General features: G+C 37.3%; 1 protein-coding gene across 3 annotated transcripts in view; it reads right to left on the reverse strand.

The window, feature by feature from the left end:
- SLC6A15 (solute carrier family 6 member 15) overlaps positions 1 to 18,668 on the reverse strand; it is a 47,332-nt gene extending 28,664 nt beyond the window's left edge. The window contains exon 1 of one of the 3 annotated variants that reach the window (XM_068560354.1): positions 18,258 to 18,668. The gene's annotated coding sequence lies outside the window, so the exon portion shown is untranslated. Of the gene's footprint in view, positions 1 to 17,822; positions 17,859 to 18,220 lie in introns of those variants that run through there. The other 2 variants (XM_068560353.1, XM_068560355.1) reach the window with 2 other exon arrangements.
- Positions 18,669 to 19,211: the final 543 nt, after the last annotated feature.

The raw sequence follows: 19,211 nt of genomic DNA on the forward strand, positions 1-19,211 counted from the left end.
ATCAAATGGGCTTGGTTAGGTTCCTTCCTGTCTACCACACCTAATACTTGACTATAGTTATCAGTGGTGATAGCTCCTTCCTGGGACAGGCGTCCTATCTTAAATTCTTTTAGGCAGTAAGGGGGGAATTCAAAGGTTCTTCCTGAGTCTTTTGGGCTTTCATTTTTTCAGCTCAAAGTAATCTGCATGCTGGAGTGGCACATCTTGTGGCAACCTACCCTGAATCCCATCAGACACAAACATTAATGAAACATACAATATCTGCTTTTAACGAGCTTATATCTACTATAGAGAAAGGCACATCCCAAATAACTGCACTACACTGCACAATGTAAATGACCCAACATCCTTACAATAGGAGAGACCAGGAACATTGGATAAAAGTGAACTTAGAGTTGAGCAGAAATGGAGTGGGCCACACCAAACATAAGGAAAAACATAAACAGATTCAGGAAGTGGTAAACATTTGTGATATTTGTGTGTACATTCTCTCAAACAACTCAAGAACAACACTGCCATCACCTTGGCATTTTCCCCTTTCTCCATTTCTGTTTGCATTATATCTCATCTCCTTTCTCTATTCAGATACAGACCAAGTAAGTGTACAAGGCATATCTACGAACCAGTGAGACTATTTTTTTTTTAAATTGAAGCAGAGCTGATTTACAATATTGTTTTAGTTTTAGGTGTACAGCATAGTGGTTTGTTTTGTTTTGTTTTTGCAGATTATATTCCATTATAGGTTATTATAAGATATTGGGTATAATTCCCTGTGCTATACAGTAAATCCTGATTGCTTATCTATTTTATGTATAGTAGTTTGTATCTGTTAATCGCATATGCCTAATTTGTCCCTCCCCCACTCCCCTTTGGTAACCATAAGTTTGTTTTCTGTGTTTGTGAGTTTGTTTCTCTTCTGTATTCATTTGTATTATTTTTCAGATTCAACATATAAGTAATATCATTTGTTATTTGTCTTTGTCTGACTTACTTCACTACGCATAATATTCTCTAGGTCCATCCATGTTGCTGCAAATGGCAATATTTCATTCCTTTTTATAGCTGAGTAATATAGTGTGTGTGTGTGTGTGTGTGTGTGTGTGTGTGTGTGTGTGTGTGTGTATACCACGTCTTCTTAAGCCAATTGTCTGTTGATGGGCACTCGGGTTTCTTCCATGTCTTGGCTATTGTAAATAGTACTGCTTTGAACATTGGGTTCATGTATCTTGTCAAAGTAGAGTTTTCCATTTTTCTAGATATATACCCAGGAGTAGAATTACTGGATCGTATGTTAGCTCTATTTTTAGTTTTTTTAAGGAACGTCAATACTGTTTTCTACAGTGGCTGCACCAATTTACATTCCCACCAACAGAGTACAAGGGTTCCCTTTTTTCCACACCTTCTCCAGCATTTATTATTTGTAGACTTTTTGATAATAGCCATTCTGTCCAGTATGAAGTTGTCTATTTTAAAAAGTGACTAAACTTATGAGAGTTTCTCCTCAAAATTGGATCAGGAAGCTTTAAAAATGATATCCCAAGAATTCTGCCATTCATTGCTAGAAAAAAAATGGAATTCTTTGATGGAACTCCTGTTAGATTTACATTAAAAGTCAGAGAAACAGTCTGTCATACTTTATCTTATAATCTTAATGAAAAAGACAGGGTGCTGGGTAATGCAATGAAAAGAAAAATTCTTTAACTTAACCATATAACTATTAGTCATTTTTAGGTTTGTATGTGTTTCATTGTTTCCAAAATTAAAATATATACTCTAAGAAAATACACTCGTTAAGATTTGGTGAAAATTAACAGGAAGACTGTGAAGGAAATTCTGAAAGAGAAGCATTCCCAAAATATTCTGAATAATAGACACATCTCTAGAATAACTGAAGAACTTCTCATGGTGACTATTTTAAAGAGGCCAACAAGGGTTGGATACAGAAATAGTTTCATGAGGTTAGAGATTATGTATGTTTAATTTATACTATTTCCCCCTAGAGCTCAGTAATTATTAGTTGAATAGATGAATAAATATAACCACTGAAAAACTGAAATAAGCTAGTTTTCCAAATAGTTTTTGCTGGAAGAAAACAATCTGACATATAAGAAATTGTGATTTGTGAGACATGAATTATCTAAAGGTCTACATTTTTTGGATCATCTAATGATAAACTGTTTGCATAATAACTTTACTGATACATGGATAAGAGCATTTGTTTTAATCTGACAAGCTTGGAGTTATGCCATAGCTCTTTTACTTAGTTGTGTAACTTCTTGTAGTTATATGACTCTTGACTTAGTTTCCTCAATAAACATTGGTCTGTTACTCCTTTTGCTTTTTTCCATGCAAATAGAAAGGTAAGGAATGTATTGAAGTTTAAAGATATTATTAGAGTAAAATCACCCACCACTTCATGAAGAAAAAATTTAAAAGACAGTGTTATTCATGATCCTCCCTCAAATTAATTATCTCAAAATTGTTGTATTTCTTCTATAGATTTCTAGTCTTTGCAGGAAAAAAATTAGAAATAACATCTTTGGCCACTGTTGCATGTTTTTTACATATCCAATGAATAATCATACATAGGATATCTTTTGGCATAGTTTAGTTTAAAGATTCCTGTCAGACTACCCAAAGTTCACATTCTTATGAAAAAAAAAATCAATGTCTAATGGAAACAAAATTTGAATGCAACTTCTATTTTAAATGTCTAAAATATACTTAACTACATATACAGATTTATAATGCAATAACCTTAGGCAACCTTTATAAAATTTAAAACTTAAAAAGTGATGCTAAATATGTATTTGCATGCATTTAGAGTTCCTTTTCTATTATAAGCAAAAAAAAGAAGTGATAGTACATTAATAATATCACAAGTAAAATAATTTACACTCTCTTACCTCACTTTGTTTCTCCCACCTCCTGCTCCTATCTGGGATGGTTATAGGAAAATATCAGGTGGGGTTGCAGTTAACATTGAAGTTTCCACAATAACACGTAAGTCTTGGGGAAAAGTGTATATCTCTTCTTCAATAGGCCATAAGCTCTACTTGGAGAATGACATTATCTTACCAATCTCACATTCTCAATGTTTAAATTTGTCTGTCAAATAAATGAACTGAAGTACGACAGAATAATATTGTATAATAACTACAAGTATTTTGCATTATTACACATTTGGTTGTTTTTTTGTTTTTTGCCTTTTACCCCAAGTCCCTATATTTACTGAGTCAGAGGCATATCTTTCTTATATAGCTGCTGCATATAGCCAAAAGATATAAATTGAGTTTCTGAGTGGATTTGTAAAAACCTAGTATATGAGACAATTTGGAAGCCAAATTAATTTCAAATTTTCAAGACCTGACTTTTTTGAAAGAGAAATCTTTTAGGAATGCCAAAAGCTTTCCTGAAGAACTTAGCCCGTAAAAGTATGCCATAAACAAAGATTTAAACGTGTAATTGACTATTGCCAAAAGTATATCACTGTTACTACGAAGCAGGAATGTCCAGGGAGGATGTGAAGTAGTGGGTGATAAATTTTTCGTATTCTACAGGTCACATGGGCAGTAGGATAATCAGAATCAATTAACTGCACAGTCTCTGCCAAGTTACCACCATCCACTCCTGGGAGAGTCAACTTGGCGACAAGCTATCATACTGCTCTTCACCTGTACCTAGGAGTTGCATTAACTGTCCTCATCACTAACTGATAAGAGCCTCCTGTCTACAACAGAGTAACAGATAGGCGAGAGCAGGGGTCAAGAAAATACTGCCCATGAGCCTAATACAACCCACGGTCTGATTTTGTAAATAAAATTTTATTGGAACATAGTCATGCCCACACATTTACATATCTCCTATGGTTAATTTTGTGCTGCAACAACTGAATCACTTTGTATGGATTGCAAAGCCTGAAATATTTACTGTTGAAAAAATTTGACAACCAGTGTTCCAGAGATTAAATCCGAATTGAAGATGCAGAGTGCCCCAGATCACTCCATCTATGCTTCATTTGCATGGCACTAATTTTTTTATCACATGGTGTGACAAGATAGAAATCTCCCCCGTCAAAAAGGAGATTATTTACTATGAGATTATGAGTAATTATGAGATTAATTGCTAAGAATGAAAAGGTTTTACATAGAAACAGGGAGATGGAGGGGCAGTAGTTGAGAGGGAAACAAAAGCAAAAGATAAATGTAGAATATACATCAGGAAACAGAATAGAATAAAACACAAAATACTAAAAGATAAAATAGCAGACTTTTGCTAAGACTTGTATTATCTAATAATAATAATAATAATAATGTAGAAGGGTCAACACTGAGAAATTACTGGTATAGAGATTCCTAGGGATTTCAAGCAGAAGTAGAAAGGAGAAATAAGCCCAGGATATTCAATCACCTCTATAAAAACTAAGAGAAAAAAATACTTGATCTTCAATTTTTATACTCAAGTACTTTGTATTCCAATTATAAATGTCACAGGCAAATATTCTCATCCATAAGAGATCTGATGAGCCCTAATGGGGAGAAAGAGGGACAGGCTACATGATCATGAAATTTAGCCAATCGAGACAGAGACCCATGTTAAACGACAGAAGTGAACATTACTTTAAACAAGGAAATAAGGTTCAAAATCTATAAGAATTATGTTGAGGAGAAAAATATAAATTAAAACCCAAAAATAATCTAACTAAAAAAATCAGGAATTTAAACGGGAGAAAGAAGGAAAGAAAGGTATGAGAACGTCCTCATCTTTCATAGCAGAAAGCAATTTAGGATGCTGTCTAAATATGAAACTCATAGTCCAAAAAAGGATAATGATCCCACCTCTTCATGTTTTTATATAATCCTTCTTATTTACTTTTAATGAGATCTTGTAGGAATTAATATTTATTGCTGTGAAAAGACATGTGTTGGTGCCAAACATTTATTTATTTATTTATTTAATTTATTTATTTTTTATTTTTTTGGCTGTGTTGGGTCTTCATTGCTGCGCTCGGGCTTTCTCTAGTTGTGGCGAGCAGGGGCTACTCTTTGTTGCAGTGCACTGGCTTCTCAATGCGGTGGCTTCTCTTGTTGCGGAGCATGGGCTCTAGGTGCGTGGGCTTCAGTAGTTGAGGCATGTGGGCTCAGTAGTTATGGTTCGCAGGCTCTAGAGCGCAGGCTCAGTAGTTGTGGCCCACAGGCTTAGTTGCTCCACGGCATGTGGGATCTTCCCGGACTAGAGCTCGAACCCGTGTCCCCTGCATTGGCAGGTGGATTCTTAACCACTGTGCCACCAGGGAAGGCCATGGTGCCAAACATTTATATCTAGGTTCTAGAGACAGACTGAGTTCAAATCCAAACTCTATCACTTACGGTTTTATGACCTTGGCTAAATTACTTAGTTATCTAATAATAAAGTGCTTGGATAAACGCAAACACATTGAGAGTACTCAATATATGTTTTCTTTTATTACTATGATTATCGCCCTCTTATGTTTGTATTATATTACAACTTCATTCAATTAAGGATAATGTGAGTCCAGAGCCAATGCTACATGTTTCAGGTGTCTTAACACCACTTTTTTATAAAACCAGTTTTCTATCTCTGCATAATAAATTACCTCAAAATTTAATAGCTTAACAAACAAAAACTGTATTTGCTCATGATTTTGTGGATTAGCAATTTGAGCTAGGCTTAGATGGTCAGTTGTTTTGCTTCTCTTGACTTGGGTCACTTCTGCTCTGCAGTCACCTGTCAACTCGAGTGGAGGAGGATGGTCTAAGAGGGTCTCAAATCACATTCTGGCAGGGACAGCCTATCAGCCAGAGCACTTTGGTCCTCCTACACGTAGTCTCTCCAAAATGCTAGCTCCAGCTTGTTCACATTATAAGCTTAGAGTTCCAACTCTAGCCAAAAGGGGTAAGCCCAACACACAAGTGCTAGTAAAGCCTGTTTGTGTCACATTTGCTGATGTCTCACTGACCAAAGCAAGTCACACAGCTAAGTCCAGATGACTCAAGAGTAAATAAACTCCATGTTTTGATGGAAGGAACAACAAGGTCAATTTGCTAAAGGTATGAGTAGAGGGAAGAGAGAAATACTGCCACCATTTTTGAGAATAATCTGCATTTGTCCAGTTAAAATTTCCTCTCCCTGGATTTTGGACCTTGAGGAGAAGAACAAAGAGATCAAAAAGTTGGCATCTCATTTAATTCCAAAGGCATTATGCCCAGGCTGTAACTACTACCATAGTCATGGATCCTGGTTCCTAGTTTTCAAAACTGTTTTCATTCTTGCCCTTTTCCATCTTATTGCCAAGCACCCCATTGTTTCTTTGAGTCCTTGCGACCCTGCCAACATTTCTTTTTTTTTTTTCTCATAGCCAGCATCAGTTTCTGCAGCTTGCAAAGAACCTTATTGTACACCTATTATAAATACACCTACTATAAATGTAAACAATACACCTATTATAAATATAAAACAATTGGTGTCTTCCCATTTATCTATTCTATATAGGGACTTACATTAAAAATGTTGAAAATGTTACATTATTTAAATTTGGACTTATCTTTATATTTTTCTCATTCTCCCATTTTTGTATTGCTTTAATATCTTCATGTGTAACTTTTCAGAAAAAAAATCTATTTTAAACACTTAAAGCTAGATTCAAACCTTTTAAAATCAACATAATAAAATTTTAACTTGTGGTTCTCAACCCTAACCATTTTTAATGTGTTTTTCCTTTCTTAAGATTGTTTCATTGCCTCTCCACATAAATTTTGAAATCAGCTTGTCAATTTCTACCCAAAAAAAACAGCCTGCTGGAATTTTGAATGGGATTACATTGATTCTATAGGCCCATTTGTGGAACACTCACATCTTAAAAAATTGAGTTTTCCAATCTATGAACTTGGTATATCTTTCCATTTATTTGTATCTGCTTTAATTTCTCTCCAGAAAAAAAAGTGATTTTTTTTTAATACAAGCTTTATATCCTGCAACAATGCTACATCAAGTTGTTATTTTTTAAAGATTCCTTAGGATTTTTATATAGACAATATGTCATTGGTAAATAAAGATAGTTTAGCTTTCTCTAATTGTTTGCCTTTAATTTCTTTTTCTTGAGTTATTTTCTGGCTAGGACATCCACCAAAATTTTGAACAGAAGTGTTAAGAGCAGACTTCTTCATCTGTGCCCCAATGTTAGTGGGGAAGTACTCAATATTTTACTGTTAGGTACAATGTTAGTTATGGATTTTTTCATCAGGTCCTTTTATCTGTTTAGAAGTTTCTTTTATTCCTAGTTCAGTGATTTTTCTTGAATCATGAATACCTGTTGAATTTTGTCTCATAATTTCCTGCTTTTATTAAGATAATCACATAACTTCTTAATCTGTTAATATAGAGTATTATATTGATTGGTTTTGTATCTTTTATTATGGGATAAACCCCACTTACTCTAGATGTATTACCCTTTTAATATATCAATGAATTTATTTGCTAATATTTTGGTAAGGATTTTTTTCAACTATATTCATGGGAACATGGATCTGTAAAATTTTTTTTCTTATATTTTACTTCTCTGGTTTTGGTGGACTCCTTAATAGAGTTCTGAAATGGCCTCTCTTTTATTTTCTGAGAGACTATATGTAGGATTGGTTTTATTTCTTCCTAAAATGTTTGGCAGCATTCACCAATAAAGCCATCTTGGGCCTGGAGTTTTCTTTTATGGAATATTTTCAATAAAAATTGCAATTTATTTTATTGATATACAGCTACTTAGGTTTTCTTTTTCTTGCTGTGTTAGTTTTGGTAAGTTGTGCTTTTCAAGGAATTTATATCATCTAAATTGTCAACTTTATTGGCACAAAGTGATTCATAATAGTCCCTAGTGTTTTTTAACACCTGCAGGATTTTTAGTCTTATCTCATTTTTTATCCCTGCTATTGGTAATAGGTGTTTTCTCTGCTTTTGTCTTAATTATTCTTGCTAAAAATTTCACTATAGAGTTAACTCAAAATAGAAATAATTCACTATAGAATTAACAGAGTTCTTACTCCATCTTTCCAGACTTTTAAACTACTATTGTTAAAACATCTTTTGAAATTATGTTATGTTAGACATTAATAAATGCTTCCAGTGAAAATATGCAAAACCCTAAAATAGCAGGCAGGCACTTGCATCTTAGATATGAGAGATGACTCAAACAGACATGCCTGTGCTGGCTAATTACTGGCATTTTCCACAATCTTAATATTCTCTAATAAAGAACTAGAACAACAGTAAATTATCTCCCTGACTTGGACAAATTCAAATTTTACTGAATAAAGTTTTCTTTAAATATGAACCAATTCTGAACATTGAATCTGAAATTCATTGTGAATTCAAATGAAATATATTTTTTCATATTCTAATGTATAAGGTAAAAAGTAAAGACTATTTGAACAAAAATAAAATGTTGAACCATATTGAAATACCCAAGAAAAAAAAGGCACATGTTAAGAAGTTTGTAGTTATGAAATAATCGCCATAGAAAAAGACAAAATTTGGTTAACATAATGAAATAATGATTTTAACAAATAAACAAAAAATTTTCAACCATATAGAATTCCATCTAAGCATTTATTTTGCAAATTATATCTCTTTATATAAAATGTCTGCATTAAGCAAAAAGATAACCAAAAAAAAATCACAGAATCAATCAAAAGGAGGAGAACATTTTTACAAGTGAAATACAAAGTCACAACTTACACTTGGTAACGTACGTTTTGCCCAAAAATGTGGACTATAACACATCTATCAGAATGGCTAAAATAAATAAACAGATAAATAAATAAATAAATAAATAATGACACCAAAAGTTGGTGAGGATGTGAAGAAACTAGATCAATCATATACTGCTGATAGAAATGTAGAATAGTATAGCCACTCTAAAAAATAGTTGGCAGTTACTTTTAACACTAATAATAGAGTTACCATTGTGACCATCATTTTGCACTCTTAGGCATATATCCCAGAGAAATAAAAACTTATTTTCAAGCAGAAACTTGTACATAAGTGTTCATAAAAGCTTTATTCATAATAGCCCCAAACTGAAAACTACCCAAACGTCCTTCAATGGGTGAATGGTTAAACAAACCAGAGTACGTCCATATCATGCAATATCAGCCATAAAAAGGAAATAACTATTGATACATGCAACAACCTGGATAAACTTTAAGGGAATAATGCTAAATGGGGGAGAGAAAGCCAGTTTGAAAAGGATACATATTTCATGATTCCATTTATATTACATTTGTGAAATTAGATAATGACCACAGAACAGATAGATGAACCACAGAACAGTGGTTGCTAGGAGTTATGGTACAGAAGGACAGGTGGGTGTGCTATAAAAAGGTAGCACAGGGGAATCTTGTGAGATGGTACCATTTAGTATCTTCATTGTGATAAGGGTTGCATGAGGCTATACATGTGATAAAATTGCAAAGAACAATACATACATAAACACACATACAGAAAAAATGACTGCATAATCTGGAAAAGCTCTGTGAATTGTACCAATATCAGTATGCTGGTTTTGATATTGTACTGTATTTTTATATAAGATTATAAAGTGGGGGAGGCTAAGTGAAGGTTACACAGGACCTCCCTTTGCACCTTCTTGTGAGCTTGCAATTATTTCAAAGTTAATTATAATTATACAGCAATTCCCAGAAATTGAAATGTATTTTTGTTGACTTCTATAAACCAAGGACAGATCTTAAAGTTTATTTAACTAAGTCTTTCAAAAGGCCTTTTAAACATTTTTAAAATACACAAAAAGTCTTTTAAACATTTAAAGTTTTATTGAGAACACCTCAGATTTAGGCACTGTATTCATTTCCTGAGGGTGCTGTAACAAATTCAAATTTAGTGGCTTGGAACAACAGAAATCTGATCTTTCAAAGCTCTGGAAGCCAGAGATTCGAAATCTGTTTCAGTGAACCAAAATCAAGGTGTTGTCAGGTCTGCAGTCCCTCAGGAGGCCCTAGGGGAAAGTCTGTTCTTCGCCTCTTCTAGCTTCTGGGGCTGCCGGTGTTCCTTCACTCATAGCCACATCACTCCAGTTCATACCTCCATACCCACATTGCTTCCTCCTCTTCTATGTGTGTCTAATCTCCTCTGCCTCTTTCATATAAGGACATCTGAGATGGCATGGCATATAGGGCCCATCTGGACATTCTAGGATAACCTCTTCATCTGAAGATAATTTCTGCAACAAGTCTTTTTCCAACTAAGGTAACAGTCACAAGTGCCAGGAATTAAGAGGTAGACAAATCTTCAGGAGCTATTATTAGCCTCCTGCAGGCACATTCTATTGTATTACACTTATATATATATATGTATTATCATGCCTTATGGAAAAAATGAATTTGAAAGCATTCAACATGTTTCATTGTCATCATCATAGAATGTCAAGTATGATCTCTCTTAGATATTTCCTATAATAGATAGCAAACACAAATGTTAACAATTCTTCCCAATGCTGTATTATCCCTGTTACTCATCTCATTAATAAGATGGAGTCTATTTCCCCTTCTTTTAATTCTGGGCTGGCCTTGAACTTCCTTTGACCATTAGAATGCAGAAGTGACACTATGCAAATGTCACTAGGCCTCAGGAAGCCTGGCAGTTTCTGCTTTGACTCTTTTGGAAGCCAGACACAATATAAAAAATGTCCACCTGCCCTGTTAGAAATCCCACATGAAAAGTGAGAGAGAGACTCTATCAGCCACCAATTGTACCAGCCATCTGAGCTAAACCCACAGGCACAAGTTGAATAGCCCCAGTTGAATAGCCAGCTAATATCAACTAGAAATATCAACTAGAACAGATGAAGCACCTAGCTGAGCCCAACCAACACAGAGGATAATGAAAAATAATAAATCATTATTGTTTAAAGTCACTACAATCCCAGGAAGGTAACAGAGGGTGAATGCTTCAATATAACATTGTTTCAAACCTACTAAAAAAAAAAAAAAAAAAAACCGCATAGTTTGTTATGTAGCATATGTACTAACTGCCTAATGGGGGAGATAAATTGAATAGTCATTGAATTTAACTGAAAGTAAAAATACTTAATTAAATTTGAAATATTGTCCAAGGAACCATTCACAGGGGGGCTAGACCTGTGTAAAAAAAGGTGGGGTTTAGGTTTTTAAATCCATGCAGTGATTTTCTTTTAACCACAAGATAAATATTAGCCTTGAAAGACACGTTTAGTTACCCTAATGTAAAGCTCCATAAGGTCGATCTTATGCTTTTGTATATCATTTTATATATCAGAAACGAAACAAGGATTGTAAGAAAACCTGCAGACATCAAAATGACCATAAGGAAATACTAGCAAAACTCTACACACGTAAATCTTGACAACTTAGTTGAAATAGGCTAATTCCTTGAAAAACACAAACTACCACAACTTACCCAACATAAAACAGGTCATTTAATATCCATATAACTATTTAGAAACATGAATGCATTATTTTAAAACTCTCACAAAAGAAATCTCCAGGCCCAGATGGTTTCACTGGGAAATCCCACCTAACATTTAAGAAACAATTAGCACCAACTCTGCACAATCTCTTCCAGACAATAGAAGATGATAGAACACTTCGCAATTCATTTTATTAAGTATTACTCTGAATCCAAAACCATACAAAGATGGTACCAGAATAAAACAAACAAAAAACTACATATCTATATCCTTCATGAATAAAGACAAAAACTTCCTTAACACAATATTAGAAAACAGAATTCAGTGCTATATAATAAGAATTGTACCCCATGACCAAGTGGGTCTTACTCTAGGTACACAGGCTTGTTCAATATTCAAAAACTAATAATGTAATGTTTTCTCTGAAGCTCAGGAACAAGACAAGAATGTCCATTCACATACTTTTATTCAGTGTAGTACTGGAAGTTCTAGCCAGTGCAGTAAGGCAAGAAAAGGAAATATAAGGCATATAGATTGGAAAGGAAGAAAGAAAATTTTCCATTTGTGCAGACATCCTGATTGCCTATATTGAAAATACCAAGGAATCTACAAAATATGAACAGTACTTTTATATTGAATACTTCAAATGATGAAAGAAATCTAAGAAGATCTAAATATATGGACAGACATACCATGTTCACAGACTGAAAGACTCAACACAGTAAATAAGTCAGTTCTCCCTAAATTGGTATACAGATTTAAGGCAATTCCTATAAAATCCCAGCAAAAATTTCTGTAGATATAGATTAGATTATTCTAAATTTATATAAAACGTCAAAAAACTAAAATAGCTACAACAATTTCAAAATGGAAGAATGAAGTAGGAGGAATCTTTCTACCTTATTTGAAGACTTATATAGCTACAGTGATAAAGACTGTGTGAGGTTGACAGAAGGACAGACAAATAGATCAATGAAACAGAAGAGAGTACCCATAAGCAGGCCCACACAAATACATCCAACTGATTTTTGACAAAGGTGCAAAAGCAATTTCAGTAGAAAAAGGATAGCCCTTTCAACAAATAGCTCTGGAACAATTGGGCATTCCCAAGCAAATGTAGCCTGGACCTAAATTTCATACCTTATACAAAAACAAATCAAAATAAATCACGGACTTAAATGTAAAACGTCAAACTATAAACGTTTTAAAAAGAAATCATCAGAAAGAATGTTGAGATCTAGAGCTAAGCAAAGAATTCTTAGACATGAAACCAAAAGCAGAATCCATCAAAGCAAAAATTGGTAAAATGGACTTCAAAATTTAAAAATTTGCTCTGTGAAAGAACCTATTAAGTGGATGAAAAAAATAAGCTAAAGACCGGGAGAAAACATTTGCAGACCACAACCCCAAGAAAAAAAAACAGTATTTAGGATCTATAAGAACTCATAAAAGTCATCAATTAAAAATAATTTAGAAAATGGACAAAGGACATAAAGGGACATTTCACTGAATATGATGTCTGGATGGCAAATGAGCACATGAAATGAGGTTTGACATTATCAGCCATTAGCAATGGTAACTAAAACTACAATGCGATGTCATTACATACTTATTGGGATGGCTAAAATAGAAAGACAACGAAATTCTGGCAAGGATATGGAGAAAACTGGATCATTCATACATTGCTGGTGAGAATGTAAAATGGTACAGCTCTCCAGAAAACAAAACATGCAACTACCATATAATCCAGCAATTGCCCTCCTGGGCATTTATGCTGTAGAAATGAAAATTTAGGTTCCATAAAACCTGTAAACAAGTTTCTATAGCAGCTTTGTTCATAACAACCCTAAACTGGAAAGAACTCAGATGTCATTCAATGGGCGAATGCTTAAACAGACTCTGGTAAATCCATACCATGGAGTACTACTCAGAAATAAAAACAAACCACTAATACACACAACAGCTTAGATGAATCTACAGACAATTATGCTGAGCTGAAAAAGCCAATTCCAAAAGGTTGCACATTATATTCTACTTACATAACATTCTTGAAAAGACAAAACAACAAACATGAATAATAGGTTAGTGGTCACCACGATTTAAGGACAGGTTGGGGACAGGACTGAAGTGGTTGTGCTTATGAAAGGGCCACACAGGGATCCTTATAGTGATGGAACTCTGTAACTTTGCCTTATCAATGTCAATATTCTGATTACGATGTCATAGTATAGATTTGCAAAAGGTTACACTTGCAGAAAACTGCATAGAGGGCACGCAAGAACTCTGTGTTATTTCTTATAATTATATATTATCTTATGTAATTATTTCTTAAGTACATATGAATCTATAACCATCTCAAATTTTTTTAAAAAAACCTTAGTCAACTCACTAAAAAATGTGCATTTTTATGCTGATATAACCAGTTAATTTTAGTGAATCCACTAAATCTCATCTGCTGCTCTAATACAATTTTATTACTAAGAATATTGAATGTAGGAAACTTTCCTATAAGTTCAGAAACTACAAAAATCATGGACCCAAAATATCCATTGACTTTTATACCTTACTCATTTGATGGCATCTGATACCTGGCTACTTTTCTCCCAAGAGTACTTTTTATATGGTACTGTTTTCACTTTAGAATATGTTCAAATTTATATTTAGAATAAATAATACAGTAATATGGTGGGTATAGAGTGAAAAATATCTTCCCACTCTTTCCCCAGCACATCTAATCCCACCCCTATCTCTCTATAAGTTACCAAAGTCCTCCACAGATATTTGGTATATATTCAAGCTAATATGTATATTCAGGCTAATATGTGTTTTCTTTCCACCTTCCCAACCTTTTTCTTTTTACACCACTGTTACTATATACTATATGATGCATAATTCTGCGTCTTGGTTTTTCACTTTAAAAGTCTTTAAAACCTTTTGCTCTCAATACAATAGTTTATTGTGTTTTTTTAAATGATCATATGGGTATGTCATACATTACTGTGTTTTTTAAAATGATGGTATGAGTATGTCATATATCGGTCATTTCTGACAGTTTGCTTCAGTGTTCAAGCAACTCACTTTGTATATCTGACATTTACATATCTGTAGAATAAATTCCTAGAAGCGGAACTGCTTAATCAAAAGTTATATGCTTTTATAATTTTGGTAAATATTGACAAATGACCCTTTATAAAAGCTGTCTCAATTTGTACTACCACAAGCAAAGTATGAAAGTGCCTGGTTCCCTCTGCCTTCTTCAATACAGTGAGTAATAGTTTTTTTTAACATCTTTATTGGAGTATAATTGCTTTACAATGTCGTGTTAGTTTCTGCTTTATAACAAAGTGAATCGGCTATATGTATACACATATCCCCATATCTCTTCCCTCTTGCGTCTCCCTCCCACCCTCCCTATTCCACCCCTCTAGGTGGACACAAAGCACCGAGCTGATCTCCCTGTGCTATGTGGCTGCTTCCCACTAGCTATCTATTTTACATTTGGTAGTGTACATATGTCCATGCCACTCTCTCACTTCGTCCCAGCTTACCCTTCCCCCTCCCCGTGTCCTCAAGTCCATTCTCTACGTCGTCTGCGTCTTTATCAGTGAGTAATATTTTTGATCTTTGCCAATCTGATAGGTGAAAAAGCTCCCAGGTTACGCATTCTGTTCAAAGATAACAATCAATTAATCTTATGTGAAAGGATACCTTAGCGCATCAATCACAAGGAAATAAACTGACCTTCGAGACTGAAAACAGCTCTATCCTATATCAAGTGGTACTGTGCATTTAATACCACCCTGTAGCCCAGTCTCTAGGGCTTGCTGTTCACCGAGAAATATGAGACAATCATTACTGGTCAAAGTTAATGTATAAGCAGATAAATTTGTTTATTAAAAAAATTATTTGCTCAATATATCCAAAAGAGTAGTTAGGACTTGCTTTAAGTTATAGGGCAAATTGGAAATAAATCTAAAGATGCCTGCTATGTAACCTTGAATGTTTTCACGCATCAGACTACACCCATGGATTTTTGTTAATAATGCCATCTGCTCAGAAACTATTTTAAAATCGACTCTGCATAGGAATATATTATTACAGCCAATCATGCATATGTATGCAGTAATAAAGGGGTTAACACACTCTCCAAAAGAAGTTGAGAAGTAAATTGAGAAGTAAAAGCTTTCCGCCCTTTTGATCACCAACAGTCTCTTTCAGGTCTATCATTCTAAAAGTTAATGATTTTTTAATTACCTGGATGATAACCCCAGAGTTCAAAAGAATGCAAACTTCTTACCAATTAAGACAGAAGTTTTATGTCATGACAGGACAAGCATATTTTCTAACATGTACAAAATAAAATTTGAACTGTGATCACTGGGTAAACTAATGCTTATCAAGTTTAGGTTTTAGTAATTATTCTAACTTATTTTAAAATTTCAACAACTGACAACTAAGCATCTCCACCTGATTATTGGTATCTCAAACAGCTATTAACCAATTTAAAAATTCTTTATTATTTGCTATGGTTTGAATGTTTGTGTCCTCCCCCCATCCCATATATGTTGAAATTCTAACCCCAATGTGATGGTATTAGAAGTTGAGGCTTTGGGGGGTTAATATGAGACGCTAGAGAACTAACTAGCCCCCTCGACCACGTGAGAACACAGTGAGAAAGCACCCTCTGTGAACCAGGAAGCAGGCTCCCACCAGACACGGAATCTGCTGGCACCTTGATCTTGGACCAGCCTCCAGAAGTGTGAGAAATACATTTCTGTTCATTATAAGCCACCCAGTTTATGGTAATTTGTTATAGCAACCCGAACTAGACTAAGATAGTATTTCTTATTTACTTTATTAATTGGATAACAGAGCACTTATTTCCTAAAAACATATGTAAATATCTTTCTTAACGCCATTAAAATACAGTATCTTGAGTTACATATATTGGAATATAAAGTAATTATTGAATCAAATATATAACGTGCAATCAGAAAAAGAAAACTTGTGAACAAATGATGACATTCTCTTCCTTTCACAACAACATTAATTCCTATCTTTCTACAAAAAAAAGAATACACTGAATGTTCTTTTCATTTGGAGGAAAATGGTCAATGAATTCAGTAATATATTGATAATATATTTTAAGCTAACAAATATACATGGATCGTTGGTCATGTAAGACACAAAACCCACTCATTTTCGCGAAATAGACAATTTTGATGGTTGAATACTCCGAATTTAATGAGAGAAATACACACACTCTTCGGTCCATCATCAAGTAATTTATTAAATACCTCCTACAAGTCAAATCCAATACTAGGCGTTGAAGACAGAAGCAGGAGTGTATCTCAGCACCATTCTTGCAGAACTGAGGCTGGGTGGGGTAAGGAGCTCTTCACGGGGTTGTTCGTCAGAGAATGATATTTCTTAAAGCAAACACATTGTTCCCCGTGTTTCGGGAAAGCAACCAGGCAATGACAGGTATAAAACAGCTTTAAAAACGGGGAAACGAGAAGCCCAAATGTAGCACAGAACGCAAACGCTTCGGTCCTCTTGTGTTTCTGGGCAGTGGACCAAACAAACGGTGCAGACTGAGACTGGGTCTACCTTTAAGACCTGGAGGGGAAACGGCCGGCCTAGGAGAAACGGTCGCAGTCTCATTTGCATAAGCACCCAAACACTGCTGACGTCACCGCGCCCGAGTGCGGACCCCGCCCCTTCTTACTCCACTGTTTCCCCGCTAGGGAAGAGAATGGAAAGCGGAAAGGAGAGCTCAGCACCGGAGAGCGCGAACCTGGGGGCTTCCCTCTCTGCGAACGAGCGGCAAACGCCGCTTTTCCGCTTAACGGAAAAGCATTCCAGCCACTGCGGCCTCTGAGACCGGGTAGGTCATAACTGTCCCCAGGACAGCTCAAGCGTTTTTGATCCATTCGTATTTATAAGGCGCGTTCCTGACTGAAAGTCTACCCCTATACTCAAAACGGTCCTCTGCCCAGGCCACGCACAAACGAGCCGAGTTCATGAAACGTAGAAAGGGTCTCCCATCGTCTCCTTAAAATCCCGGCGCCAACACCCTCACCGCCACATTCTCAAATCCCTGGATGCGCAGAAACACACAGGCTGTGCTTTCTCCGGGAGCCTCGTGCCTTGTGCGGGAGAAAGGCCCACTTCAGGACCATTTAACGCAGGATACCTCAGGCAAAAGGGAACTGGGGTCACGTGAAAACACACCGCCTTGGGCAGTCGCCTTCGGCAGTTGCAAAAGCAACCAGAAGCGAACGAGGAATGAGGTTGGCTCCTCTCCCCGCCCCACCCTCACCTGCACGAGGATCAGCTTCCAACTCACCGAGAGCCCTGGAAGCGTCTCGCTCCGTCCGGACCCTGGCAACTTTCCGACTTGCCTCAGGCGGACCCCGCCCTTCGGCCAACCCTGACTGGACTTGGAAATGACTAGTCTTTTGGGGATGCTGTGGTCACGACAGGAAGGAAGGATGGCGGCACGTTTCGACCCATGTGCTTCCCGTTACACACCGCTTCTAGGCCCCCCGATTGTGCACAGGTGCAGGACGCAGAGCCCGAAGGGTCGCCCGCAGAGCCCAGCTTCGCCCTCCTGGGGCTCTGGAGCCGCCCTACCTCCCCTCACCCCCCGGACACAGCCTGAGTCCTTCCCGGGATCCCTCCATCAATTCCGCTCCCTTCCCCGGCCCCGAGCTCCAGAGTGCCTCGCGGTGAGCCCCACCCTACCTCCACCGTGTCCTTAGCGGTAGGAGCGTGTCCTCACCGTCAGGGTGTCTTGGCCGGCGCCTCTTGCTGTGTCCACGTCCCGACAGTAGCAGCAGTGGCCAAGGGGTCGGGTCCAGGTGGCTGACCGAGGCCGCGGGGAGCTGTCTGGAGAGAAGCAGCTGCTGAGGGCGGGCGGGTCCTGGGGCAGGGTGGAGGGGGGTCTCTGCCCTGCGGGCTGCAGGGGACTCCTCCTGAGCGCCTGTGTGTCCGCCAGGCGAAGAGCACGAGATGCAGGCGCGCGGGTGCGTGCGCGCGCGGGTGTGTGTCAGTGTGTGAGTGAGGGTGTGACGGAGGCGCCCACGTGCCCGGCCCGCCGGAGCTGCGGCCTCCGACAGGCTGCGGGGGAGGGGGGAGGCTGCGGGCGCCTGGGGGACGCGAGCCAGGTCTCCAGGCCCGGCGCCGCACCTCCCCGCCCCGCCGCCCCTTGACGCAGAGGCCGCTGCGGCTGCCTCGCGGCGTCCTCCCTGCGCTCCAGGCGGGGGACGGGAGGGACTCCGGGAAGCCGGCTCCAGAGCAAAACAAAACAAATCCCCCGTGCCATCCCGTACTCCCCCAACCTACGCAACCGAAAGGATGGGCACCACTTGCGCGCCCCCACCACTGCCACCCCGCCTTTGTCTCAGCCGGGATAACAATAGAAATGGTCCTACCTCACACCCTTTGAATATTCTCCGAACGTCGGGGACCGGACTAGAAGCAGTGAATGACTCAAAGAACCCTTTCCCCTAGCTCTCTCTCCCAGCCTGCCATTTGCATCTCTCGCAAAAGGAAAGCACTCTGGGCATTTGCTTCTCCATCAAACGGTGGCCTCATAGCGCTCAGTGATTCTGGCCAAATTATGAAAGGCTCTTTTAAGGAGCCAGTCCTCACCCTATGTTGGTCCCTTAGCATCCCACTCGTCTCCAAGGGGTCTTATTACAAAATGAAGCCTGACTCACCTCTTGTAGCAATG

The sequence above is a fragment of the Eschrichtius robustus genome, chromosome 13 (genome assembly GCF_028021215.1).
Source record: "Eschrichtius robustus isolate mEscRob2 chromosome 13, mEscRob2.pri, whole genome shotgun sequence".
Taxonomy (NCBI): domain Eukaryota; kingdom Metazoa; phylum Chordata; class Mammalia; order Artiodactyla; family Eschrichtiidae; genus Eschrichtius; species Eschrichtius robustus.